This window comes from Sceloporus occidentalis, unplaced genomic scaffold, assembly GCF_023333645.1.
Source record: "Sceloporus occidentalis isolate IW3139 unplaced genomic scaffold, rSceOcc1.0.p SCAF_1, whole genome shotgun sequence".
NCBI lineage: Eukaryota > Metazoa > Chordata > Lepidosauria > Squamata > Phrynosomatidae > Sceloporus > Sceloporus occidentalis.
The window spans coordinates 63,267,666-63,283,148 of record NW_028316981.1 but is presented as its reverse complement, the minus strand read 5'-3'; positions in this window follow the sequence as shown (position 1 = coordinate 63,283,148).

Sequence of the window (15,483 nt, the reverse complement as noted above, 5' to 3'; positions counted from 1 at the left end):
TTGGTATAGCCATGGAAATGAAAAGGCTTTCATTTCTTTGAATGGCATGTTTCTAATCAGAACAATAATTATGGATTAAGAAGCATGTTATTTCCACTTCCTCACCCCCCACACACACACACTTTCATCACCAAAAAGAACCCAAATAATAAAAGATTGTGTTTATCGTTGCCTCTTGTTTGTCTGGTGCAAATTTCAGCTGTCTCAATGTCAACTTTCAATTTCTGTATTTTATGTTGACCTCATCCCTATACAGTATATTGCCAGTTCAAATTCTATGCATGATAAACTAAGAGTCACAAAATAAAGATATGCCAAGAAATATATAAATATTGGATATGACTACTGTACAAAACAGCTAGAAACATAATACAGATTGAAAAATAAAGTTACAGTGAAAAATTAAAATTGTTTGTATGTATACATTTGTGTGTGGGGGGGTGGGGGGGTAGGTGGGTGACAGAGAGAGAGAGAGAGCACTTGATTGCTGTACTACACGCACAATGAACATGATTGTTCAGTTCTTTACTTCAATGTGTCCAGGACTACATGGGAACCATTTGCAAACCCCTCCACCTTCCATACACAGCGCCAACACAGAACTTTGCACTGAGCAAAGTCCTGCAAAAGGCTATCAAACCATGAGTCACTCCTGCAACTGGAAATCTTCATGAGGCCCTGCATTACCTTCCAACTCTCCCACATTGGCAGAGACCAGCCCAATTAATCCTCTGTCATGCCAATGTTTCTGCTGCTTTTAAAATGTCCCACTTTGCTTTTGTCCAAGTCTACCAGGAAGGGCAAGATTCTGTCCTTTACTGTCCTCTCCACCTGTTGAGTTCATTGTGTACAAACTAATTTTGTGCTTTTAGCTCAGTCTGCAGCAAATGAAGTAAGTAAGAGGGTGTGTGGAAGGTAAGAGAAACTGGGACATTTTAAAAGAAGCTGAAAAAGTAGGATAGAAGAGGATTAATCAGGAGAGCCCTTGCTAAATTAGGACAATTGGGGGCTATGCCATTAGGAGACTCCTTTGCACATTTAGTCAGCCCTCCATATCCACTGATGGTTATCCATGGATTCAACAATCCATGACTTAAATGGTTTTAAAATATAGACATAAATTCAAAAAAGCAAACTTTAATCTTGCATTTTATATAAGAGGCACCATTTTACTACACCATTGTATTTAATGGGAATTTTGGTATCCATGAGTCTTGGCATCAAATCTCAGAGGATACCAAGGGCCCACAGTATAACCTGCCGGCACCATCTATGGCAAAAGACCAGAGGCTGGTGACAGAAAGAGCAACAGCAGGCATAATGAAAGGTTTTTTCTTCTTCTATGCAGTGCTAGGTAGAGGGAAGATGATCAGTCTCTTGACTTCCACCTACGTTCAGAATTCATCCAAATGGCTGCAATTTTCAGTTAATAAATCAAAGTTTTATAGCAGATTTAGCATGGAGTATGAGGCTGAAGTTGAAATATGAATACTTTCATAGAATCATATTCCAGAATAAGCTAGCAATAAAGTTACACAACACTGCAGTAAGCACTCGAAGCTAGGCCGCAGGCAGGGGAAACCAGATCCCCATGAAAACTGCAAGTCCTCCCACACCTTTAGAACAAATTCTTGCACATCACACAGGCCTTGTGCAAACGTAGCTTTGTACATAAGAGAAATGTCCATTTCCAGCATGCTTCTCCACTATTTTATCAGAATGTGATGACAATGGAAGAGGAAGAGAAAAAATGATATAGCACTACACAAAAACAATCCACCACTATTTCTTTTCTAGCAATTTGAGAACCAAATTAAATTATGTGTTTGGAGGTGCTCCTTCAAGTAGTGAAAAGCTTTTGTTTATTATAGTTGGTAATTGTCCTCAACTGCATGTCTTGGATTTTGCATGCTTTATATTGCAATTATCATAGAATCATAGTGTTGGAAGAGACCACAAGAACCATCCTGCCACACAGGAAGACACAGTCAAACCACTCTCAACAAATGGCCGTCAAGCCTCTATAAATCCTCCAAAGAAGGAGACTCTATCACACTCCTAGGGAGTGTGTTCCACTATCAAACAACTCCTACTGTCAGGAATTTCTTCTTAACTTTGAGGTGTAATCTCTTTTCCTGAAATCGATCATGAGCTTAATTTGCAAGTCTGATTGTTGAAGAATGGTGGTGGTGGTGGAGTGAGGGATGGGACAGTTCCTGGACTGGGCAGGACAAGTCTAGAGATGAGCTAGCAACTGAAGGAGCAGCAAGTGATGTAGGGGAGGAAGGTTATTGGAGGTGTCAAAGATCTGATGGCTCTCACCACAGTGTTCCCTTCTTCTCCTTACTTCCCTTCCCACCTGGTGAGCCATACCATTACCAGAGAAGGAGGCTGGGCAGGTCAACAGCATTTCTGTCAAGTGTGGTTGGCTGTAAGAGCAGATCCTCCAGGAGCCAGTTCATCTCCATCTCCTGTAGCTACAGCCAGGCATTGCTGGAGATGACTAGCTACAGAGAGATGCCCCCTGTTACCTACTCTACAAATCTCATGTTGGATATGGGGGTTTCATAATTAAGATCTAGCATCTGGCACATTTTTGAGAAGTCACACTGACCTGTGAAAAACTAGGTAAGGGGTCATGCTGACCTAAGGACATGTGGGAGATCTAGATTGGACAAAAATAAAATAAAATAAAATAAAATGCTTTCCTTAATACATTCCAGACATCAAGACTCATTCATGAGTAGAACTAACAGTGCATGAAAAGCCATTACTGTCAGTTCTACTCATGAATGAGTCTTGAAGTCTGGAATGTATTATGGAAAGTAATTGGGAGAAGTTACTTGTTTATCTTTACTTGGGAAAATATTTTCAAAATGACTTCAGAACTCCAGAGGTAGATATATATTATGAAGCTTTATTCAACCTTGACATCTGAGGAAGTGAAGTAGTGTTTACTCCAAGATACAAGACTTATTCTCTGTGAAGTTGATTTGCTTGCTATTCCACTACTACAGCCTGACACCTGCAAAAGTTATGTTTACCCTAGGATGAAAAAGTTGAAGTTGTTGTCATGAAGACAATTGTATTCATGTATTTCTAGTTAGCAATTCAGTCAAGTACTGGTATTGTAAGTATTATTTGTCAGTAAAGTCAATTTTGCAAAACATTGTCTGTTACTTTCCGTATATGATTATATAATTGTTAGTTACTTTCTTGAGATTTTTGTTTGTGTAATTTTAGTTCATTATATAATTAGTAATTACTATCGGTATGTCCCATAGTTCCATAGTTAAATTTTGTTCATTTTTATATTATATTTGGTATCTTGTATGGTTTTGCCCTGGTTTGCTAGGTACAGTTGTGTTTCTACACACCCTTCCTGTCCAGTTACCAGGGTTATTTCAAATCTAACCAATGGTTTGTCACTCTGGAGTTAAAACCATTAGCAGTTCTGGAATCGTTTTGTCAGTGCTATGGGGAAACCATCAAAGCCTTTGTTACATCATTTGGTAGCTGCAAGCACACCTTGAGGGTATGAAAGAGGATATAAATATCAGCCCCAGTTCTAGCTTCATGTGTATACAGAGGATCCCTTAAACTTACCGTCAGATGCTGTCTGAGCCACTCTGCTTTTTCCATGGACCAGCAATTCAGGACTGGTAATTATTGCCCATCTAATTCCCAATCTCTCACCACCTAACCTTCCATACCTGTCTTTCTGTTAGCCTTCTATGGTTTCTAAGGTTGCACTGGCTTTGTATGTTTGCATGTACATTTGCACATTTCTCAATAAAACCATTTTATTTTCTGGAACTAGAGTCTCTCTGCAGTTAGTACTGGCATGCACAGGTGAAAAGATTCCCTAAAGTTACTTTCCTCTCACAGGCCTCCTTTTGAGCTATAATTTCCCCCAAATTCTAAGGAGATGCTGATACTGCTGGTGGGGTCCCCCATATCCCCCATCTTTTCAGATAACACCCTCACTATCTGTCTCTGCCTTTCTTTCAAGAAGCTCCAGTGAAGGTGTCAAATGCAAAGCACCCCGCATCCCTGATGCTTGTCCTTTAGCCTCCAAGGTAAAAGCTTCATCCTGAGAACACATATCTCAGAAGAGATTTAAATGAAAGAAAATTGTAAGGGATATGCATTCTTCTTTTTATCTAATTTGACCCTAAGAGAGGCTACATTTGTTAAAGAGTATCTTGAGTATATTTTTGAACAAGACAGTAATGCCATTGAGAAGCCAAACTCAGACCTGAAAGACAGGCATCTTGTTAGTGGCATATGCAGGCATAAATTAGCATTGTGTTTGCATATGTCTGTTTTTGTTTGCTGTGGAGATCAGTATTCCTTTCTACTGCAGTGATCAAAGTATCCTCCCAAACTGACCATAGAGTCACTGAATCCCCCATTATCAAGTTACGGCTGGTGGAAAGTGGGGAGGAATTTAGTAGGAAAGAAACTAAAGAAAGTGAAAACCCATTTATGAAAAATATATTAGAAATATGTAATAAATATAAAAAAGATTAATGAATGAAAATTCAATGATAACACTAATAATAATGGGAAAATCATTTCCAAAAAATTCAAGAGATTTATTCGATAAGGAATTAAAGGAAAGGAAAATAGATAAAATAAAAAAATTGGATGGAGCTAAAAATAGGAAAAGAAAATATAAAAGAAAAACTTAGGGGAATAAATATGTCCTTTTTACATTTTATGGTTTAAAAATTGGAAGAAAAAAATATAGAAAGGGGAAAATATACACAATTTGAACAAATAATCCAGAAAGGAAAAGAAATGGAGGAAAATGAAAATATTAAAGATATAACTAGTAAAATTTATAAAATATTAATGGAGAATAAGAGGAAAAAAATAAACCAAATTATTTTAAAAGAAATATGGGAAGATGAATTAGGATGTAAAATTTGTGATAATGAATGGAATAAAATTTAGGAACAAAGACATTTGAAAAATGTATTGGTGCGAATTAAGGAAAATTATTATAAATTGATTTAGGAATGGTATTTGACACCAGTGAGACTACATAATATAAACAAAGAGAATTCAAAATATTGTTGGAGAGGTTGTCAGGAAGTAGGATCATATGTACATATGTGGTGGCAATGTAAATATGTACAAAAGTTTGGGGAAATAGTAATATTAGAGATAGAAAATATTATGAATGTAAAGATAGATAGGAAACTAAATATAGTATTGTTATCAATATACAATGAAGTAGAATGGAAAAAAGAAGAAAAAAAACCTTGTAACAAATTTGTTTACTACTGCGAGATTAACCATAGCAAGAAATTGGAAAACAAAAATAAATGTGAAATTGGAGGACTGGTATAAAGATGTTTGGAAGTTAGCAATTAATGACAAATTAACATGTAAATTGAAAGTTTAAAAAAAGGATTATGGAAAAGAAATGATTTTGATGAAATATGGAAAAAAATTATTGAAAATGTACTAAGAAAAGAAGATAGGAATAAAGAAGGGAATGACTCCAGATGTGGGGGTGAAATGAGGTGATATTTAGTTTTAATTTTAAAAAATGAATAAGATGCAAAGGTACATGTATGTATGAAAAGAATATAAAAATCTGTTTTGTAAAATTTCAAAAATATTAATAAAAATAAAAGTAAAGTGGGGAGGTGATTTCAGGAGCATGTGGCTTGTCCCCTTAGCCAAACATTAAATGACTGAATCTGCCTTGGAGACCTCTGAATAACTCCAACAGGCCTCAGAGATGATGTAATTGCTTCATGTCTGGCTATGGAAACATAGCCAGTTGCGTCTGCAATCCACCTCCCTGCAGTCCATCAAACTCAGAATGGCGATGGAGAGGGGATTCAGTGACTCTGCTTGGCGACTGTAAAATGGCACTGTACAAAATGGTTCTGTATGTACTCAGCTGAGCCATGCAAGATTGCAGCCCAAGAGTGACTACTGATTTGCATATCACCCTTTCCCTCATATTTACAGACATTTCAGAAATAACTGATAGCACAACATTATGCAGCAAAATATTTAAGACATGATCCAACCAAAATCCTAATGGTTGCCATGGGGAAACATAAGTATCTATTTTTCTATGTAATCCTATGTGTCTTTACTTGGAAATATTGTGCCATATAATTGGACTTAAACATATTTCCCTTTGGGTAGGCCATGACTTGGCTAGAGAAATAGTTTAGTTTGGTCTGGAAAATATTTATATACAGACTGGTAAAAAATATAGGCATTCTGAGTTGGGGGAAGTGTAAACTAGATTATACATTTAGCACATATTTAGCAGAAGGGTCTTCTCAAGTGATTTCTAGCACATGATTGTCCTCAAAATACAGCTTATCTTGTGTTTAAACACAAGCTTAATTTTTGCCAGTGATTGCTTAAGCCAGGCGTCGGCATCCTATGGCCCGCGGGCCGCATGCAGCCCGCTGAGCCATTTGGACCGGCCCCTGCTCGGTCCTGCTGCCGATTGCTGCTGCCAAAGTCCCCGCGGGGCCTTTGGCCTCTCGCAGGAGTGCGTGGGGCCTTTGGCAGCGGGCAAGGGGGGGCAAAGGCCCTGCGTGCAGGCGCGCGGGGCCTTGGGCCTCTCACACGGCCGCGCGGGGAGGAGGAAGGAGGAAGGAAGGAAGAGGAGGAGGAGGGAGGAAGAAAAGAAGGAGGAGGAAGAAGAAGAGGAGCAGGAGCAGGAGGAGGATGGTGATATGATATGAGCCAGCTTCAGAGGCACTGCCAATGTAAGTTGCTGTGATTTTTACAAACTCATGCGCAGTGAAGAAAAACCACAGTCCCTTGACAAAGTACAGACTTCTGAGAAGTACATTTGAACCCGAGGGCAAATCACTTCTTGTGAGACCACCTTGACATGTTAAATATGCATAGCCATGTGAACCCATGTTCAGTGTGAAATCCAAAGAGTTCGGTTATGCAATAAGCCTCTGAAATATGCAAGAGATTGCTATGCTAAGTAAAGCCATGTTCAATGCTGAAATGTGCTGTTTGGAATGGGGGGAGGGGGGGTTGGCCAGAAAGGGAAGTACATTTCTGCCATCTGTCTAGGAATAATGCGCAAATGTCCTCCATTTTGATCATGCCTAAGAAACATGCATTTATATTAACATTTTTTAAAAATCATCCAATTTTTTCGCATGTCCTCCATTTTTTAAAAATGTGTCCTACATTTGAAAATGTCATCCTATATTATTTATTTATTTATTTATTTATTTATTTATTTATTTATTTTGCTTCCCCCCCCCCCCCGGTTGTCTTGGGGACACCAACCCGGCCCCCGGCTCAAAAAGGTTGCCTACCCCTGGCTTAAGCACACATCTCTGAAGAAACCTTGGGAAAAAGAAAAGAGAATAAGCATTCTCCTTAAAAGTCTAATCTGACCCAAAACTGCTCATACAAAAAGTGTGCAAATCAATTCATCAGCCAATCAATCAATCAATCAATCAATCAGAGAATGGGCATTATGAGACTCTTTTACACATACAAGAAAAATAAAAACATGTATTTGTCTGAGAATGGTAATAGAAGATGAGGCTCAGATTTTGTTCCAGCCATATTTTCAGATACTAAATAATGACAATTTAAAATCAGTTATAATATTGGAGTCCCAGTCCTGGGACAAGAGTGAGAAATAAATAAATAAATAAATAAATAAATAAATAAATAAATAAATGTTTACTAAATTCCACCAATGTGAGTTGCATAGAACCATGCACAGAAATTGCATTTTTATGACTCTAAAAAAATTGAAGTGCTCATGATAGGCTTTCTGTGAATAAGGAACGGGCTGCTCAGACATTTTCATAATCCTTTTTGTTTGAAAATAAACCAAAACCCTCCATTTGCCTTTTCTCTGAGGAGGCCACTAAACTGGTAAAATCTTTCTGCAATCTATTCCTAAAACAAAGATGTCAATTAAGAGGTTGAGTGAGTGATGCCAGTGACATTTGTCCTTCCTAAAGTACTAGAATATCCTACAATATGGTTTTATACTTCTTAAGAGCTTCTTAAAACCTCTATGAACAGATTGACCAGATGTCCTAGGTACAAAGGAGGACAAGACACAGCAAAATGTTAGACATTCAAGAAAAATGTAGGACATGACCAAACAAAAGCTTAAAAAAACCCATAGAAATATAAATTCATGTTTAGTTGTGCTCAAAATGGAGGGCATTTTGAAATTCCTCCTGGACAGAAGGCTGAAATTTAGGACATGGAGGATGTCTTGTCACACTGCCTATGAAAGACATCAAGTCTACATACTCATCCTCTCCCATCAATGTGCCATGGTACGTCCATGTTTCTAAGCTCTTGCAGACATGGTGACATTTGACCAGAGAATATAAAGAAATATTTTGGGGTGACTATATTCTGCACTGGGACAAGAAAATCTATCGAATTTATTTGCAGATTAGGATCGACACAGCTCTCTAAATATATGAACTCTTCTTAAGGATGTGGCTATGGGAAGACTTTGTGATGTACACCTGCACTTCAAAATTTGTCATCACACTACTGTTGGTATGCATTCCCTAGTACTGAAATATACTGGTGGGGAAAGTGCCACATGTTCAGTTCATGTCTATTATGAAGCCAAAGGAAGGGAAAATAAGGTCAGATAGAAAGATGCCTATTCTATGGGCAATAGATAGGTGATCCACTGCCCAAGATTAATGATTGCCCTCTAGTGAGGTTTAGAAATAGGAACTGGTTGAAATAAGGAGCATTCATAATATGACGTGTCTAAGGAGTCTCCATTCAAACCAGTGTCAGACTGTCAGCAATTTATTGAGGAAACTGTCTTCTCTTCCTAGACAGCTGAATTTCTAATTACACATTTGACCTGGCAGGGGGATGTTTTTCAAGTTTCAAGGTTTTAGTATCATCTCCTGGGCAAGGCAAAGGCTGGGATTTATCAGCCTTTCATCCTTTCTCTTGTGGAGAAGGGATGAGCTGAGAGCTGAAAAGGATAAGATTTGCTCACCTATCCTCATTTGTTTGACTGCTAGAGATTTATTTATTCATTTAAAACGATGTACTGGCATCTGGAGTATATTTTCATTTATAGGATGGACATTATTTAAACATAGACTGTAACTTTACCAGGGCTATCTCAAATAAATTTCAGTCATCACATAGTGTAAATATAAATTTATTTCTAGTTTGAGGGGAGGAAAGAAAATACAAACAAATTGAAGGGGAGGCTAAATACTAATATTCAAGATTAAAGTGTTAGGCCCAGCATGCTGGTGATACTTTGGACCTCTATATACTGCAAAAATGCAAGATATGATTGCTCAGATTACTGAGTCTGAATCAAATCAACAGCATGTTTCAAAGAAAAGTCTATATATCATCCTTCACTAAAACAGTAATCTCAAAGTGTGTAGGATTACAACCCCCATCATCCTCAGACCACATTATTATTGGCCATGCTGAGTGGAGAATGCTGGATGTTATAGTTCAAAAGACTGGCAAGCATCATCCCCAATCTTGTACACCCCAAATGAGTTGAATTGCCATCAGCTCAACCACCATGGCCAATGGTTAGAAATCATGGGTAGCAAAGATTACAAGAAAAGAATATTCTTCTTAGTTACGATATTAGAGCCAGTATCATCCAACAAAATATGGATAGTGTGGAATTTGCTGCCACAAGAAATTGTGATAGATCCTATCTTGCATGAAGGCAAGTGATAGGCCCTAATCAGAATGCTTTTGAAAAGGTATGGGGCAAATCTATTGGAGGTCCATTTAGCACTAGCCATTTAGTCATGAGTTATGATCAATACAAGGAATCAGTGTGTGTGTATATGTGTGTGCATATACCCAGTGGGCCCTTAGTATCTCCTGGGGTTTGATTCCAGGGCCCCAATGGATACCAAAATACATGGATATTCAGGTCTCATTAAATACAACAACATAGTAAATGGTGTCCCTTCTATAAAATGGCAGAACCAAGGTTTGCCTTTTGGAATTTGTACACTCTCTCACACACACACATAAGATATTGTCAAGCTGTGGACGGCTGAATCCTTGGATAAATAATCTGTAGATTTTGGGAGCTGATTGTGTGTGTGTGTGTGTGTGTGTGTGTGTGTGTGTGTGTGTGTGTGTCATATAAATATGAATCCTGCAAATGCAATGACAATAAGCCACTGGCTACCATTTGCTGGAGGGCACCAATGAGAGAGGGCTTTTGCCTTCTCAGAGGCATGCATTTGGCCACAATAAAAATGACAACTAGATAGTTAAAACACTTGGGTTGTTGTTGTTGTTGTTGTTGTTGTTGTTGTTATTATTATTATTATTATTATTATTATTATTATTAGAGACTGTGGCTAGTTTGCCACCTTCCTCAAGTTTCCTTGTTTCCAGTAGTAAATTTACTAGCAACCCCATAGTAGTCTGTAGGGGTAGAGGAGAGGAGATTGATTTTCCTATAACAAATTTTGTTGTGAATTACCCTTGAGATATATTGTTCTGACAAGTATTGAAGGGTGAGTTGCTCTTGAATGTGCAATTAAGACCCATTAACTTTACAAAAACTGTGAGGTGAAAAATAAAACTGCCTAAACTGATTTGCTGCTATGAATAACCATGTCTATCTAAAATTTTAAGTTGTCTTATGCACACTTAGAACTCAGTGGGATGTACATCTCTCTGAACATGGGTATGATTGCACTATACATGCACAAAAAGCAATGGAATGCATCAAGTACTCCAAATAATTAGAAGATTAAAAAATAATTGAAAAAATCCAGGATAAGGGCAGAAATGTGGTACATGACCTGTGAGAACAAGTGGCAGAGTTAACTGGCAGAAAAATCTCACTTTTCAAAAGTTATAAACAAGATAAATTGGGTGGCAAGAGATTATTTTGCAAATCAACCAGGACATGCATGAAACATACAAACCTTACTAATTTCCATAGTAATTTTTTAGCATCAATTAGGGGGGGAAAAAACACCATGATGTCAACACATTGTCAAACCAGTCCCCCACAGTTTTGTAAGATATAGTTATGGACAGAGCTTCTATAGCCAGTTGTGATCCATAAATGACTCAATCTTTATGATTACCACATCTTTCCTCCCATGCAAAGTAATATAGCGCATTAGATCCAAAGTGCTTTAATGAACATCTTTGCATTCATCAGCTGTCTGATTGAAAATGTGAATTTCATTAATGTGAAACTGGATCATGCACACCAGAGATGTATTTAGTGGTAACATACTTCCAAGAATGCACCTCACATGTACCTATTCTTAAATTCAGCTCTGTATTGAAAAAATATTATCTATTTATTCTTGTCAGAACCAGCATTTAGAATAAGTAAAACCTATTTCCCTCTTATGTGCTCTAAGAAATATGCAGAAATGAAGGGAAACAATATGCCTTACTATCCAAACCACATTTACACATTTACTTATATTATTTTCTGGACTATAACTCTCAGACAACGGATACAGATTGTAAAAGCATGGAAGTCCCCACCATTTCCTGTTCTACAATGTCTGTGCAAATGTAGAAGATGCTGAAATCTCCTGTGATATCTTTCTGTGGCCCATTTTTGATATAGTAGCCAGGAGACAACCCCAAAGGGGGCTATTTTTGCACCACGTCTGTTTTGGAGCAGCTTCTGGTTTCCCTTTGTATCCCTTCTTTTGTAAATGGGAAATTATTTCTTGAAAAAGCCTCTTTTCAACTGTTTTACCATAGATTCTGTCCCTGGGAAAACCACATTTGGCTTCTGTCTTCCCAAATCCATCTCATAGATCCTTCTGAAGAACTCAAATGATAACATAATCCAGAGTTGTCATTTGGAGTATGGAATGCCCACTTAGACAACTGGAGTGTTTATTTGAATGCTTTATTGGCTGCATAAATATTATAGCAAATTTATTCTGCCTAATTTGTTTGTTGGAATAGGTGGGTGGGTGGGTTTATTTCATTTTATTAGAATTTCCCGAGTTTAATTATTTATGATTTTGATTTTGTGGGTTAGATTCCTCAGTCCCGATAGAGGGAAACGATATGAATTTATTCCCCCCTCTTCTTGCAGTCCCCTGCGGCACCCAAAAATCTACTCTAGAGTTTTAGGACTTTATCACACAATGACAGATGTCCTTATACTATCAGAAAGCGTGAGTGAAAGTGATTGTGCAGAAGGCTTTCTCACTACATCATGCTGATCCTGTCATGTCCCAACAGTGAAGTAGAATTAACGGGATGTTCTAATAATACCAAATGACAGGAAATGAGGGAACAATTCTACTTCATTCATAGGACAATTCCACTTCATTCACAGGATCAGCATGATGTAGTGAGAAAGCCTTTCACATGATCATTTTCACTCATGATGTCTGGATGGGATAATGTCCAGATAAGCGTGATTTACTGTGAAAGTACTTCCTGCAATTGTGTAAGAAGTATGGGATAGGGACTGGACATGTGATAAAATTCTTGGATGACATGATGGAACATTGGGAGAAGTAATGGTGATGTCTTTAGAGAAAGGAAAGTATCAGCAAAGAATGCCCTTTCCTTTTCCACAAGTGGGAAAACTAGTGCAGGTTCTAGTTAATGTAAACTGTAGGAGGCAGACTGGTGTTAGCAGTTGCATTTTTGGGTGCATCTACACTGTAAAAATAATACAGTTTGACACCAATTTAAGTGCTGTAGCTCTATCCAATAGAATCCTATAATATGTAGTTTTACAAGATATTTAGCCTACCTTACCAAAGAGTCCTGGTGCCTTACACTTTTGTAGGATGGATCCAGGGAAATTAAAGTGATGTCAAACTGCATTATTTCTACAGTGTAGATAACACCCTTAGAGACTATGAGCCTTATCACACGGAGGTTTTTGCAGCTTTTTGCAGCTCAGATCCGATGTGACTGCAGGTACAACGATGCGAATTCATGCAATAATGTGATGTGTTATCACACGCCATTCCTTCTGCAGTTAATCCAAAGTGACTCCTCATTTTCATGAATTCAGAAAAAAGTGAATTCACAGAATTCGCTTTCAAGCTCACTTTGATTTCACTCCAAATAGTTCTGGTGTGGAATGCAACTTTGCTTCTGCTCTGGTACACCACTGCAAACCCCCTGGGTTGCAATTTTCCTCTATTTCCTTTCGGTGGTCCTTTCACTTTCAGGGCAACTTTCAGGGCAATTCATTTTTTGGGAATATATATATATGTGTGTCTGTGTGTGTGTGTGTATGTGCGTGAATGTGAATATACAGATATGTCTGTCTGTCTGTCTGTCTATCTATCTATCTATCTATCTATCTATCTATCTATCTATCTATCTGTGTGTTGAAATTGCTGAAATGGAAGGGAAAATAAAAAAGGAGATTGAAGAAGACACAGAAATATTCCCGAGGCAAATATTCATGCAATCACGTAATTACTCGAAACAAGGAGCAAGAACTTGCACCCCTTTTCACCCGGTAATGTACAAGGTCACGATGCGTTCAGAACCCCACTGAGCATGCACAAGGGTGCTGATTTGAGTCGTTGAATTCCACCAGTGTGGTAATACAATTTGCACTCACTCCGCTTTGCGTGAATCCGCATCATGTGACTTGCCTTGGATTCAATTCCCTCTCGATTCGAAAGGGCAACGGAAGGGCAACCAGGTGTGATAAAACATGCATGTTATAATGTGAATTTGCACAGCTGAACCAGGAGTCATCCCGGATCTGAACTGCAAAAACCTCTGTGTTATAAATATCTATATTTCATCAACCTTACAAATACTGCATTGGCTTCCAATTGGCTTCCAAGCTGAATACAAGGTACTGTTTTTAATCTACATGGCTTGGATCCAGGATAGCTGAAAGACTGCCTCCACCCATATGAGCCTGGCTGTAACTTAGTAACCTGAGACCTTCACCAGAGGCCCTGTTGTGTTGCCCCAACACCTCGCAAGGGTAGGTCAGTGTGCACACACTGTTGCAGCACCCCAACTGTAGAATTCCCTGCCAGGGGAAGTTAAACTAGCCTCCTCTGTTTTGGGGTTCCAGTGGGCAACTGCAATAGTGTTGTTCCATATGGCCTTTGGTTTGTGAAAACTATTCTGTGTTAACTGTTTGTTTTAAAATGATTTTTAAGGATTATTTTTAAACAGTAACGGTACTTAAAGATTACTTTAATTTTTCAAAGATGTTTTCATCTCTGTATTGTTTTAAATGTTTTTATCTCCTATGCATCAATGTAGGGGCTCTGATGGGCAGGCAGACAACATAGAAATACAATAAATAAATAAATAAATAAATAAATAAATAAATAAGTAAATAAGTAAGAGTCTGACTGGAACTTTATCCAGCAGTTCAGAGCTTACCAAAGTAATTTCTCTAGGCTAGAACCCTCACAATGTCGCACTTTGGCAGTTGTACAGTAGTTCAAAACCCCAATAATTTCCAGTTTTGCTCCTTCTGGCAGAATACAAGCTGGAGCTGAACAAATGTGTCAATTTAAAAAAACCCAAAGGATGTGCACCCATGCACAAAGCCACATTCTCTTGTGCCAGTTGGTGTTCTTGAGCCACCATCACATCTGCTCCATATTAAAATCAAAGCCAGCATCAGAGCTTTTTGCATTAAATTTCATCTTCTAGTCTTGACATTGACAAATAAGTTTGATTTCTCATATCAGCACCACAGCTTAGATGGGAGAGGCTGCTTTTCATAATGACAATGCTTCATAGTTGTAAATCTCAGCACAAAGGAATCCATTAGTTTATATCTCAAGAAATTGCTGAAGTAAAAAAACACAACACCGTCCATTCACATTCTGTGCAAAGTGCATAATGGAGTATTTCCTGAACCTTATTAGCTTGCCTTAGCCTCCTCCCTTCCAACACTTTGTTTTGAGCTATATTTACCTGAACGCTGGACTTTTGCAATACGCTCTACTTATGGCAAGACACCACCCCTTTATGCCCCAGATCGGTGCTGAGGCAAATGTATGGAGCAGCAACAATCTGGCCTCTGCAGAGCACAAAAAGGAGCTGGTTTTTCCGGCTCCTTTTTGTGCCTCTGTAGAGGTGCCATAGGTGCTGCAGGGCACCTTCATCATGCCTCTTTGGCGCAGCCCCATTCGGGTGCTGCGCCAAAGGGACGTCATCAACGCATGTGCCATCTGAACGGGCATGTGCAAGTATGATGCCTGGGCAGTGCAGGGAGGGGTGTGAGCCTGGGGACACTCAGCCCTCACTCTGCCCACAGAGCAGCGCATTTGTACCAAGTTTGGATACTTTAATTAGTTCATAACACAGCAGCCAGATTGATCACTGGTAGATCTGAAAGTGAACATATCACACCAATAATAGAATGATACTACTGGCTGCCAGTTAGTTTCTGAGCAAAATACAAGTTGGTTATTACCTTTAAAGCCCTACATAGTTTGGGTCCAGGTTACCTATGAGATCATCTCCTTCTGTATA